This window comes from Hyperolius riggenbachi, chromosome 1 (genome assembly GCF_040937935.1).
Source record: "Hyperolius riggenbachi isolate aHypRig1 chromosome 1, aHypRig1.pri, whole genome shotgun sequence".
Lineage (NCBI taxonomy): Eukaryota > Metazoa > Chordata > Amphibia > Anura > Hyperoliidae > Hyperolius > Hyperolius riggenbachi.
Window position 1 is genome coordinate 560,396,261 of NC_090646.1, and position 14,820 is coordinate 560,411,080.

Consider the following 14,820-nt stretch of genomic DNA (forward strand, 5'->3'; position numbering starts at 1 on the left):
TGTGAATGCACTCCCCATACAATTGTATGGCCATCTCTGCATTGTAACCGATCACATCCACCTTACACGCTTCTACATTTTCCACATCATTTGCCCGTGCTATTAAATAAGGCATGAGTTTGTTACTTGCACGGTGCGTGAAAAGAAATTATTTGCATTTCAATGCTCATCCCTACTTTCAAAATGGTACCACGGACTGCTCCAGCAGTCCACATTAACCACTTATTGCCCCTCCATTGAGGAGTTAAAATGGGTACAAATATGCACGTGCATTTCGGCATAAAGGCGAGTACACACGCCATACTGTAGTCTGGCGACAACGTATACACACGTGCTACTGTTGGCAGAACATCCGCCCAGCAGGAGGCTCAGACAGACCCGTTGTTTGCTACGGTATGGCGTGTGTACGCGCCTTAATGGATATTTATAAAATCTCCTATTTGCACTAATTATTGCACAAATTATGCTCTACAAAACTTGCCTACTGTTATTTGTGTCTGCAGTGGTTGGCTGGCTGAGCAGCATAATGTTTACAAATGCTGGCATTATGCTTTAACTCAAATAACTATGTTGAATATGGATAACATCTTCTTAGTGAGGGACTTTCAGTCTTGCATAGTGTTTGTTGTGTAGCTTAGAGAGTCTACTGTTATTCCTGAAAACAAAGCTTTGCTGGGATGAGGACTGTGAACAAAGCACAAGATGCTTTTCATGGAAGTAGCAGTCGTGGAAGGCCCTTTGCCTCTCGCTGACAATGGCTTGCTATGTGACACAGAAGGCATACTATGAATAACCTGTCAATCACGGTGTCCTCTTTGAAGTCTTATGGCGAAGAAAGCACAGCGGTGGAGCACCTCCCACAGAAGAGGAGATATTTTTCTTCTGCTGGTCTTCTCCACCTGTGTTTTCAAAGCTTGTGGACCATCAAGCCCATGGGGGCTCTTTTAACTTGCTCTGCTTCAAAGCAAATATGTTGACTGACAAGTTCTCTCCCATAAAAAAAGCCATCACAGCCTTTTATTTTATGTATCCTTATAGAACATCATTTAAAAATGGTAGTTAGGATTTATAGTGAGCATTCCCAAAAATAAAAACAAAAAAATTAATCTAAAGAAAACCTTAATTTTCTGTGTTTAGTGTACATGGCACATCAAAACAACTATTGGTGCCAGAGATATAGGAACAGACTACCCAGCAAGCTCATGGTGAACCAGAACTCTCAGGAGTTTGTAAGGGGCTACAAAGAACCAGAAAGCCCTCTTACTAAAATGCTATGCAAAATAGAAGTTTGCCTTCTTAACCACTTAAAGAAAACCTGAACTGAACATTAAAAGTCAAAATAAACATACACAAGTCATACTTACCTCCTGTGTAGTCTACTCCTCAATCTATTTTTCCTCTCCTGCATCCTGTTTGTCCTCTGTGATCAATGGGATTCTCCGTCCTCCATTTTGAAAATGGCCATTACCCCATAACAGCTTCCTGGTCAGCACACTGTTAAACTGTAACATCGCCCACTTGAGCCATAGGGAAACATGGACACTTCAGTTCTCCTCTCAGCTGTAACTGACAGCAACTGATATATAACTGACAGCAACTGATATATTTCAGTTCTGACAAAATGTTGTCAGAACTGGAAGGGATTATTGTCAGAAGAAAATGGTGAGCTTCTGAGAGGAACTGATGGCAAGGTAACTATGTAATGTTCATTTGAAGTTACCTCATGTGTTTATTTTAAATAATTTTACTCAGTACAGGTTCTCTTTAAAGAGATTCCGTAACAAAAATTGCATCCTGTTTTTTATCATCCTACAAGTTCCAAAAGCTATTCTAATGTGTTCTGGCTTACTGCAGCACTTTGTACTATCACAGTCTCTGTAATAAATCAATGTATCTTTCCCTTGTCAGACTTGTCAGCCTGTGTCTGGAAGGCTGCCAAGTTCTTCAGTGTTGTGCTTCTGCTATGCACTCCCCCCTCAGGGGGGAAAGAAACACACAAATTATCTCTTGAGATTCAAAAGGAATGCTGTATACAGCCTGCTTGTGTATGGATGTATTTTCTATGTGTGGACATACTGTACATCAACCTACTTCCTGTTTTGGTGGCCATTTTGTTTGTTTATAAACAAACTTTTTAAAACTGTTTTTAACCACTTTTAATGCGGCGGGGAGCGGCGAAATTGTGACAGAGGGTAATAGGAGATGTCCCTTAAACCACTGGTATGTTTACTTTTGTGCGATTTTAACAATACAGATTCTCTTTAAGGTCTCAGTCGTTTTCACTTTATGCATCCGAGCAATGTTCACCTCCCATTCATTAGCCTATAACTTTATCACTACTTATCACAATGAACTGATCTATATCTTGTTTTTTCCGCCACCAATTAGGCTTTCTTTGGGAGGTACATTTTGCTAAGAGCTACCTTACTGTAAATGCATTTTAACAGTAAGAATAAGAAAAAAAATGAAAAAATGCATTATTTGTCAGTTTTCAGCCATTATAGTTTTAAAATAATACATGCCTCTATAATTAAAACCCACGTATTGTATTTGCCCATTTGTCACGGTTATTTCACCGTTTAAATTATGTCCCTATCACAATGTATCGCGACAATATTTTATTTGGAAATAAAAGAGCATTTTTTCCGTTTTGCATCCATCACTATTTACAAGCTTATAAAAAAAAAAAATAGAGAGAAATATTTCATATTTACATAGATATTTAAAAAGTTTAGACCCTTAGGTAAATATTTGTGTTGTTTTTTTTTTATAGTAATGTTTTTGTTTTTTTTATTAAACATTTTATGTGGGCCTTTTTGGGAGGGTGGGATATAAATAGTATTTTATTTGGGGAAATATTTGTGTATTGTAATGTTTTTTTACTTTTACTTCTAGTGTTACTTTTTGGCCACAAGATGGCAATCTCGATTTTGTTTACATGACGTCACTCTAAGCGTACAATGTACGCTTAGAGGGACATAGCTTCAGAAAAAGCGTAGCTTCCGAGAGAAGCTGTCGCTTTTTCAGCGGGGGAAAGGAATCAGTGATCGGGCACCATAGCCCGATACATTGATTCCTGGGCTACCGAATCCGCGGCCGGGAGTGCGCGTCGCGTGCACGCGCACTATCGGCCGCGGGAGCGCGCCTGTCCTCCTTGATGTTTTTATACGTCAACGAGGACAAAGTGGTTAAAATAGAAGGTATTTGCGATTGGAGTGAGCATGTGCTGTCTCCCTGGATGCATCACTGCTCAATATGCACATGTACAATTAACAAGTTGACAGATAATTGCATTCTAGCGGTTTCGGAGGTGCGGTTAGCTTACAGGAACAACAAAGAATGATTTGCATATTCAGCAATGATGCATTGTGGTAGACAGCAGATGCTAACTCCAATCTGAAAAATTGCAAATATCTTCTGTTTTAAGAAGGCAAACTTTTGTTTTGTAGAGCTATAGGAGGTTGAATTGCAAATGTCCCAGTAAAAGCTGGACATCATACAACCCCATTACCTGATTGGTTACTTTAGTGCAAACATAAATCCGATAAAAAAAAATAAAAAAAAAAGCAGCCATTTGTAATTGCCGTCAGCCTACTTGTCATGGACAAAGGATGGTTAATGAGAGACCAATAATTCAGTTGATGCAGGATTGTGCAAAGCTTGTATGCCAATTTGTACAGCTTGAAAATGGACCAAGCCTATCCCATGCCTGCGGGATTTTATTGATTTGTTTTCAAGCTACATAAATTTGCACACATTTGCATAATCCTGCAACTCAGAATTATTTGCATCTCATTGACCATCTCTATCATGGACATTGTTGAATCTCTATCTCTGCTGTAACAAGTCAGTCCTGCAATACTCCTTTCTTATTATGTCCAGCACGCCCCACTCTGGTGGCCCCGTTCACCGATTGAGACTTCATTGATGACAGCTGTCTTTTTCTCTGGAACTACTGGGCATTACTGATATGCAGTTTTCATAATAAGTAACCTTTGATTGTACTTTCTCTACATCCATTCAGTATCTGTTTATCGCTTTTGTGACAGGTTTACTTTAGCTTATCCTCAGGGCATAATTGGAAGTGTTTGAAATAATTGATGTTTTCTTTGTTTAGGTGTGAAATTATATTTTAAATGTAAGGTGAAATCTTAGATTCCTTTTGGTTGCCATGTACAACATGGGCAGTTTTGTTTTTTGTTCAGGAATCTCCAGATGACAACAGAAAAACAGAAGAATTACAGCAAGCACATTTTAGTTTTAATTTTTTTTTTTTTTTACTTTTCAAAAATATATTATAAAAAGATAATGGACCATAAATGACCCTCTTCCACCTGTATACCTGAGTGTGGTTGATATGGGCATTAAAAGGGCCGAACAATATTCGCATAGCAGCAGTTGGTCATGTAGGTGGGCAGCACTTGGGTCAGGTGGGTGGTACATAACTGGTGAGCATTCTGGTTGCTACTTCAAGCTCCTCCCTCTTATGAATCTGAAGGGGAACTGGTAGGGAAAATAGATTGGATGCCACGTGTACTTTCCTGCCTGATAGCTTACCTACTAATAATGCTGGCTGTACAATCGACATTACGATTGATATGGTGTGTGATGTCAGCCAAAGAACTGCCATCCCCGATCATAGAATGTCACCAGCGGGTTGATTGTGCGGCTGCTTATGGCATCGAGGTGCTCCAGCAGTAATCAAAATTTGTATTCAATTCGATTTTTAAATGTCAAAATGGGCTAAATATTGTATAGTGTATAGCTAACCTAAAGAGGAACTGTAGTGAAAATAACATAATGAATAAAATTGCTTATTTTTGACAGTATTAATTTATAGGCTATGTAGTCAGTGTTTGCCCATTGGTTTACATTCTGAAATGTATCACTGTTGGGGACATCTTTAGTTCTGCCAGGTGATCTGAGCTGCAGTTGGAAAAAGGCGTTATTTCCCACAATGCATTGAGGTTCACAGACAGCAAACTGTCAGGACCATGGTCATGACATCACACTGTGGGAGGGGTTTCACCACAATATCAGCCATACAGACCCCCCTCATGATCTATTTAAAAAAAAGGTAAAGCTTTCTGGTGGGAAAGGGGGTATCAGCTACTGAATGGAATGAAGTTCTATCCTTGGTTAAAGTTTCTCCTTAAATCAATCGGATTGGTAGATTCCCTGCAGATCGCCCTGGCATGTAATGCTAGGTACACATGATGCAATTTCCTGTCAGATCGAATGGTTGAAATGATAATTTCCATCATGTCTGATCTGCTCTCAATCAATAACGGGATCGATTTTGAGCAGCAGTGATTTACTGCACTGTCTTATTGTTAGTTGATGAAAATAATAAAAGTTACTGGTACGCCTGAAAAAGTTTGGAATAAATTTGTATACCTCCGGTGATCATATGACTACTTGTCAAAAGCAACTTCTGTTATTTTGTTTTTCTGTGTGAATGCTTGACTGGGATGCATGTATAATACAACTGATGAAAGGTTTAATGTAACTGCTTAGGCGGCTAATGATGTTCTGAAATGTGATGAAATGTTTAAAAAAAACACAAAAGCAAAGCGACAGACTGAGCCCGGCTTGTGCTTACACTGCATTTTCCCAAATCCCTTCTTTAGCCTCTATTATCTGTGGTCTGTCTTTAGCTAATTAGTTCACAGTTTTAGTTGAAGCCAAATGCAGAGGAATGTAGTGACATGTATGTGAAGGAGGGGGATGGGGCTGCTCAGGACAATGGTCTGCAGCAAACTTTTATAAAGCTGTTTATATTCCCTATAAGTTGCTTACAGTTATGACCTGGCCAAATTGCTGCTTATAGCAAAATATCAAGTCAGTAATATGTCACAAGATATCACATACACATTAAACAGTGGTGAGGACAGATTAGAGGGGATCTTATCAGTAAGTGTGAAGTGCCATCTAATCTGCAAGAATGGTCTCAAACACTTGAGTACACATTGCCAATTCCCATCCCCCACAGCCATGTTCACGCCACAGAAGCAGTTAACCCTCTCTATGACCTTCCCAGACTGTGTGGTACATCCCTAGTCTGTCCTGTAAAGGCAGACTTTCTTCATATTGTGCGGTGTTGTTGTTGTTATTGTTATTTTGTAATATTGCTATCCTCTGATAATGACTGCAAAAGGGTAGAATCTCTCACATTTGTTATTGCTGCCTTGATTCATATGTAGTATAATGTTAATTGCTATCTATTCCTCTCACAGATGTCATAAAATACAAGGGCACCAGGGACTCAGTCAACATGCACATTCTCATGTGATTTTGGATGTGTTGGGTCCACAACACACACACAAAAATGAATGCAGTTGTGCGTTGTGAAAAAGCGTTCAGTTAAAGCACATAGATGTAAACTGACCCATACGGAAACATGGCTAATTCAAATCAAATCAAAGATAACTTTATTGGCATGACCAAGATTCATTACAGGTATTGCCAAAGCAAGGGAAAAAGTGAGACATGGAAGGGGGGTAGGGGGATAATGGCTAAGCAGTCTGTGGACATTTTTTAGGTTTACTAAATGTAATTCCTTCACATGTGCCGCACATCAGTTGTGCTTTGTGTTAAAACTCACTTTACAATGTAAACCAGCACTAAGGAAATCTTGCAGCCTTTGTTAAGTTTATATGGCATTCTGTGTTTCTTTTAAGGCAATTTAACATATTTCCTGCTTAGAAATGGCCAATGAGCCGCTAACTGGCACTTAATGATGTTGACTAGCAACATGAGGTGATTTTTTGCTGTTGAGTGATGCTTGTGATCGGTTGAAAGAGCTGGCTGAACAGCCCAAGCATGGCCACTTTGATCATATCTGCCAGTAATATATTTTTGTGCTGTTTATCAGTCGAAAGTCTGATTGGGCAGGCATGAAAATCTCTGAGCGATGGGGCGGGGCAGGAGCAGTGGGGTATCACTGAAAATCTCTGAGCGATAGGGCGGGGCAGGAGCAGTGGGGTATCACTGAAAATCTCTGAACGATGGGGCGGGGCAGGAGCAGTGGGGTATCACTGAAAATCTCTGAGCGATGGGGCAGGGCAGGAGCAGTGGGGTATCACTGAAAATCTCTGAGCGATGGGGCGGGGCAGGAGCAGTGGGGTATCACTGAAAATCTCTGAGCGATAGGGCGGGGCAGGAGCAGTGGGGTATCACTGAAAATCTCTGAGCGATGGGGCAGGGCAGGAGCAGTGGGGTATCACTGAAAATCTCTGAGCGATGGGGCGGGGCAGGAGCAGTGGGGTATCACTGAAAATCTCTGAGCGATGGGGCGGGGCAGGAGCAGTGGGGTATCACTGAAAATCTCTGAGCGATAGGGCGGGGCAGGAGCAGTGGGGTATCACTGAAAATCTCTGAGCGATGGGGCAGGGCAGGAGCAGTGGGGTATCACTGAAAATCTCTGAGCGATGGGGCGGGGCAGGAGCAGTGGGGTATCACTGAAAATCTCTGAGCGATGGGGCGGGGCAGGAGCAGTGGGGTATCACTGAAAATCTCTGAGCGATGGGGCGGGGCAGGAGCAGTGGGGTATCACTTAGCTTTAGCTTTGCACTCCGTCTAGCAGTATAATACTGCCTTATAGATTTCTTCTGAAATCTATTGAAATTGAGTTTAATGTGTATGCAGAAATCGACCGCTATCAGATTTGATTCATTTCAGTTGTATAGGGATTGGTTGTCTTTGCTAAGTGGGCCATAGTCAATCTGTGTAGGCTGACGCTGTTGAATAACTGACTCCAGAAACGATTGGTTGTGTTAGTACAAAAGCAGCTCATTCTGTACTGGGGAGAAGAGGGGGAACCATGCATGGAAGAGGCTGAATGAAGCTCTTAGCTGTGTCAGATAAGCTCATTTGAAAGCACATGGTGTTAACAATATGTCTGCTTCCATGAAAGCAGGAAGTAGACACACTGCAGATTTATTGTAGGATTTTTATCAGCTGTGACAAAGAAATGTTTTTCTTTAAATGTTATTATGCTGTTGCATATCTTTTCGAGCAGAGAGGAAGTTCTGAGTTCCGGTCCGCTTTAAGAGACAAGCGTATAGACGCTAGATTTTTGCTCAATGACAGACGCTCGTCTCAGGCAATGAAAATCTAGTGCCTTTATATAGCTTTAACTATTTAAAAAAAACAAAACATGTCCTTTTCTGTGAGATAAAAAGAAGGGAGTGGAGTGGGCGGAATGTGTTGAGGTTTTTCCTCATTAGCTGTTCCTTCATAGCTGTTGTTATTGCCTCCACTAATACGCTCAGGATCATTCCTCACCCACCATGTGCTTAGCTGGCACCTGGTGTAGAGAACATGTATTCAGCTGCCAGAGTCCACACACACCACAGCCTGCTGAGACATTTGCCTTACACTGTGATCTATTTAGGGCAGGTTGCAGCATTTGTGCCTTGTTGCTGATGCAATGCTTTCCCATGGACAGACCCCCCCCCCCCCCCCCCATGCTTTAGAAAATGGCTCAGCTCTCTCCCAACAGTGTCACGAGTTCATAAGTATCCGAGTTTCTTCTAAGGGAAAATTCTGGTTATTAAAATGTTTCTTTGAGATATACAGTATGTAATTATTCCAAGCATTTTACAACATTTTTGTCAGCTTGGGATGTAAAAACAAAGCTGTAGCACCACTTCACATCTTTTCAGCAGAATAGTCTGCACATGTTTAAAGTCTCTTTTACATGTGCATTTTGCACCAAACAAACGCCCACCAATGCCAATCTACATGGGGTGGGTATGGGGAACTGAGGGTGGTAAAGGACGAGGCAGGTCATTTGGGTGCGGTGTGGTGCCTAGTAGTTTGGGCACCACCATAGACCTTAATGCTAATTGTGGAAATAGCGGTGTCCTCTTTTTAATTTGGGCACTGGACATAACAAAAGCCAAAAGTAATATATAGGCGGGGAAGGTTAGTATTACAAGTAGGGTAGGGGGAGGGTTAGTGTTAGGAATAGGGTAGGGGGAGGGTTACTGTTAGGAATAGGGTAGGGGGAGGGTTAGTGTTAGTAGTAGGGTTACTGTTAGGAATAGGGTAGAGGAGGGTTAGTGTTAGTAGTAGGGTTACTGTTAGGAATAGGGTAGAGGAGGGTTAGTGTTAGGAATAGGGTAGGGGGAGGGTTACTGTTAGGAATAGGGTAGGGGGAGGGTTAGTGTTAGGAATAGGGTAGGGGGAGGGTTAGTGTTAGTAGTAGGGTTACTGTTAGGAATAGGGTAGAGGAGGGTTAGTGCTAGTAGTAGGGTTACTGTTAGGAATAGGGTAGAGGAGGGTTAGTGTTAGGAATAGGGTAGGGGGAGGGTTACTGTTAGGAATAGGGTAGGGGGAGGGTTAGTGTTAGTAGTAGGGTTACTGTTAGGAATAGGGTAGAGGAGGGTTAGTGTTAGTAGTAGGGTTACTGTTAGGAATAGGGTAGAGGAGGGTTAGTGTTAGGAATAGGGTAGGGGGAGGGTTACTGTTAGGAATAGGGTAGGGGGAGGGTTAGTGTTAGTAGTAGGGTTACTGTTAGGAATAGGGTAGAGGAGGGTTAGTGTTAGGAATAGGGTTCAAAGAGGGTTAGTAGTAGGGTAGGGGGAGGGATATCTCAACATTGTCAGATTACCTGTTTACATTGCATTGACTGATGGCAAAGAATACTATGACTTGCCTCCTTTATTTTTATGTGCACATCAAGCACATCATTTCAGTCTTTCGAGCAGAAACAGGCAGATAGGAACATCAGTGTTTGTTGCTGCCCTGTGCAATTACTCTGGCAACAAAGTGGGTGATTCTTCAAAGTCTCTTGGCAGCAGTACTCTAAATTGATTACACAAATGACTTTTCCTAATGGTAGGTACACACGGTGACATTTTCTGATCCATTATTTCCAACATGTTCGATCTGATTTCTGATTGATTTTTAGATTGATTTTCTATTCACTTCTGAAAAATCAATCGAAAATCAGATCAGTTATGTTGGAAATAATTGATCTGACAGTAAATCTGTCAGAAAATTGCATGGTGTGTACCTAGCATAAGGTTACATGGTAGGGCAATTTAAGCCTGATCTCAATTGTGGGAATTCTCAGCTGGCTGCACTTTGAAATAGAATGGAAATGGACAGATTATTATTATTATTATTTAGTATTTATATAGCGCCGACATATTACGCAGCGCTGTACAGTGTATATATATATATATATATCTTGTCACTAACTGTCCCTCAAAGGAGCTCACAATCTAATCCCTACCATTGCCATATGTCTATATTATGTAGTGTAAGTACTGTAGTCTAGGGCCAATTTTTAGAGGGAGCCAATTAACTTATCCGTATGTTTTTGGAATGTGGGAGGAAACCGGAGTGCCCGGAGGAAACCCACGCAGACACGGAGAGAACATACAAACTCTTTGCAGATAGTGCCCTGGCTGGGATTCGAACCGGGGACCCAGCGCTGCAAGGCGAGAGAGCTAACCACTACGCCACCGTGCTGCCCAGATTATAACATTAAATTACAAAGAAACGTGTACAGCAGAGATCCATGGTTGTGTCAAATTTGTATCTAAATTGGAAATGACCTCTAAGTAGCAAAGTCTGTAAAGTGGGGGGAAGAGGAGCTTGTAGCAAGTACAGCTGCTTTGTATCCTTACACAGGGCATGCCACTAGCTACCTTTCATGGTCTTGGTTTACAATAAGTTGGCAGGAGAATCTCTTGCTCTCCTATTGGACAGCCAGCTCCCATGATGTTTGAATTTTTTTTACAAGTTCTTTTTACATATAAGTTAACATTTCTGGCTTGAAGAATCAAGTGATTTTTGTTTTCCCATTTTATAAATAGACCCTTTAAGTGTAACTGTTGGGCATAAAATCAAAATTCAATTTTTTATTTTTATCTGGTAAACAAGTAATAAGAATGCTAATCAGGCAATCCAAAAGTTAAAATCTCTATTAGTTTTCTTGTTTATAAATGATCATTCCCCAGTTTACCTGACTCTTATTTGGTACGTTTACGCAAAAAGGTAGTTGCAGGGCATGCTGGGTTTTCCTTTTTTGCTTCTGTACATTTGTTAAGTCTGAGGGGAAATAAAGAAGCAAACAGCGCCCTCGCTGGAGCCAGGAGAGGTAAATAAATCAGCGCTTGTCAGCGCTTGTCAGCCTTGTCGAGGGAGTATTCCGGGACACTTCGGGGGAGCCAGCGCTGGACTGCCTGCAGCTACAGGAGTGAGGGAAGCCTCATTGGGACCCTGAGGCTTCCCCCTCCTGAGGTGAGTACCCCCGAAGGGGAACTTTTTTTGTTACAGGGTCTCTTTAACAGTGGTCTAAGTAGGCCTGCCCAGCAAAATGTTGGATGAAGCCAAACTCAGCCATGCTGGCTGGTCTGGCTTTCTGCTAGAAGGGCTAGCCTGCCGCCAGGTTGTCTGGCGGCCCACCCATAGCATTCCCTGACCTGCCATTAAGGCACCACAGCCACCTGAATGACCCCATAAAGGCATCATGGCACCCAGCAGGCCCCCTCCCCCCCATTGATTCACCACTGCTCCCAGCTGCTGCCAGCTCCCTGACTCTGCCTGCGGGACATCTGGGGCACTGCAGAATAGATCCGGGCACATGCTACTGATCTTTGGGGCTAGCAATGCCCCTGGATTCTGCAGTAACCAGTTTGTGGCCTCTCTCATAAGTCTCCATGGAGTTTGAAGTCAAAGGGAGAAGGCAGCTTAGTGGAATTTGCAATCCTATGCTATGTCATTAGGTTTTACTCTCAATATGTTACTTGTGCATTAAGGCACCCACAGCCAATCATTGGTTGCCAGCCCATCCAATTAATAATTGAATGGAGTGAAATCTGAATCTCAATCTTCTCCTGCCGGACCTTTCATAAGGAGAATATTGGCTTGGTCATTGGATTTTCATTGGTTTATTGCTATTGTACTCCTCTTCAGGTAACATACAGTGGCAGGACCTCTGCTTTCCCCTCTCCTCTCTGCATAGAAAAGCATACATTTGCTTGGCTGACCCCACCTGGCAACATCAGCTTGTTTGTATACTGCTCACTACAGACACTGAAACAAGATAATCAGATCATGCTCTGCTCAGTGCAACCAATATCTAATATTATATACTGTAGATATTTGAAGCTTTGTATCCAAAGTAATGCGGGGTTGCAGTGGACTACTCTTTTGACTTATAATTTTGAAAGCTTTGGTATGGAACAGGAAGGTATAGGATGCTGTAGATTTCATACAAGCCAGAAGCTCCTTTCAAAACTTACCAATTTGCCATGTCTGCCTTAGGCTCAGTTCACATTTGCTTTAAAAACATATCCGTGGCTCCAGTTTTTGGGCCTGGACCGAAACTGGAGCCACGAATACCAATGTTAAAAAGAGCAACCATCTTCGCTCAATTCAAAAACGGATCCGTGGGGGATCCGGGTTGAAAAACTGAACGGAGAGTCCGGATTTGCAGGTTTTTCACGGACCCCGGATACACGGAGGGGTAGGGAAAAGCAATGCAAAAATGGATCTTCCTCTATACAGGCAGCTTTGGACACAGAAATGGATACGCTTCCAGTGTCCCAGTCCTGTCTGTGGGTGGGAAGGGGGCCATGCTTGAGGGGGTTGCAGCCAGGAAGGGGGACAGCGGACGCAGCAGCAGGGAGGAGGGTCGGACCCCCCCACCTGAGTCCCCCCTTCCCCGTTCCCTCTCCAGCTAGGTTTTTTTTTTTTAAATCAATCCAGCAGTGAGCGGGGAACTCACTCACTTCCTTGTTCCACCACTCGCCGTCACTTCCTGCAATGCCGCTCTCTGTACTTCAGTGGGTAGCATTGCAGGTAGTGACGCAGCGAGCGGTGGAACAAGGTAGTAAGTAAGTTCCCCGCTTGCTGCTGGATTGATTTTAAAAGAAACTAGCTGGAGGGGAAGCACAGAAGGGGGGGATTTGGGGGGGTCCCCTCCCTGCCGCTGTAAATGGACTGGAAACGTACTGCAAAAAGTACAAATTGGAAACGTGCTGCAAAAGTAAAAAAACCGGGGCCCGGAGCCTTCCAGAATTAGTGTAAATATCTGTGCAATGTATGCAGATAACCCGGAGGGAATTTCTGCTGCACAAAACTATAGCTTGAAACACGCTGTTGTTGAATGCTGACCATTTAGAATCAGTTCAGTACTCAATGTGACCAAAGACCAAATATTTGCTTTTTTCAGTAAGTGAAAGGTAACTAGCCTTTACTGTACATAGTTATTTTTCTTGCTCAGCCGTATCATGGTAAATACTTGAATGTACTTTCTTCTATCTGTAGAATGCATACCATGGAATGTCCATTTTTTCCTGCTATTTACAGAAGATGTTGCACTACTGTTTTTACAGGGAATGCAACCCATCTCGCCGCTCTGAACTTAGCCATTACAGAGCTCTTTTACGGATGGTGCAGTAGTAAAAAAAGTTCTGTACCATGTTAGCCAAACAAATTATGTAGGTAGAAAAAACCAAAGTCTTGTAAAAGTAATACCTTTTAATGGCGAACTGATAAAGTTAAATTATGCAGGCTTTCTGGGATCTAGTCTCCTTCAGGCATATTGTTGAAATGTTGGCCCAATGGTGTGTCCATTTTACCCTCATTAATTTTAAAGCAGTGATGGTTCATTACATCACCGCTTTAAAATTAATGAGGGTAAAATGGACACACCAGTGGGCCAACAATTCTGTGAACCAGGACACAGCATGCAAGATCTCAAAGTACTTACAGTATTCTTAAGGGTAACTTCAAAAATGAACCAGCAAGAAAGATTTCTGAGTACAAATTTATGAAAATGTTTAAGACATTAACAGAAGGTTCAATTGTGGAATGGGATTCATGACTCCTTATGTAACATGATTGACTTGGCTTCATGATCTTCAGAAACCTGCTAGATTTCATATTTGCTTGCATGAACTCACTGGCTCCAGCTTGCTGATCACCTGACATCTAACTGCTAAACAGCAACCAGCACAACTGCCATCTACGTGTTTCACTATTTACCTGCAGCAGTGTTTTACTTCCGCTAACATCTGGAAATATGCTTGAAGAAGGGGACTAGATCCCAGAAAACTTGCATAATTTAATTTTTATCAGTTAGCCATTAAAAAGTATTACTTTTACAAGACTTAGTTTTTTTCTACCTATGAATGGTGCAGAAATATGCCTGTGAAACAGGATCTAAACAGTAGTCATAGCACCTATAGTTGCTGCTATGGGACCATGAAGTAGGGGACCCAGGTAGTTATTAAAGTCCTTGTTTAGGCTCATGGTTTTTTTAATGCATATTGTGTGGAAAACACTGCAATTTGCACCATACAACGTTTTATGCATTGTACATTGCACCATTTTTGCAATGTTCATTTTCTATTATCTGGCTTGCTGCGTTTGTAAATCTGACTTCTTGTGTGAATATTAGATGCAGCTTGGTTAGGCTGAATAGGAGTCTGTGAACTAACTGATTTCTAATTTAGTTTATCAGTTATACATGACCTATGGCAAACAGTGCTTGAATGGTAATGAATGAATAAGGCAACATTAGACTGTATAGCTGGCTGTATTCTAAAGAAAACGTGAAATGTAGTGTGTGTGTGATCTACAGACAGACAACAGAGGGCAGTGTTGAGTTATGCGATTTGGCACTAACAAGCAGCGAATGCAGGTTAGCTGAGCTGGAAAGGAAAGCTGGACGATAATTTAGTGTGCCTGTGTTTGAATATTTATGATTATTATGCTTTTACGGCCATGCTACAAAATATTAATTTTCATAGCTGTACTTTAAAGACACACATTTTTCTTTTACAATGCAATTACACT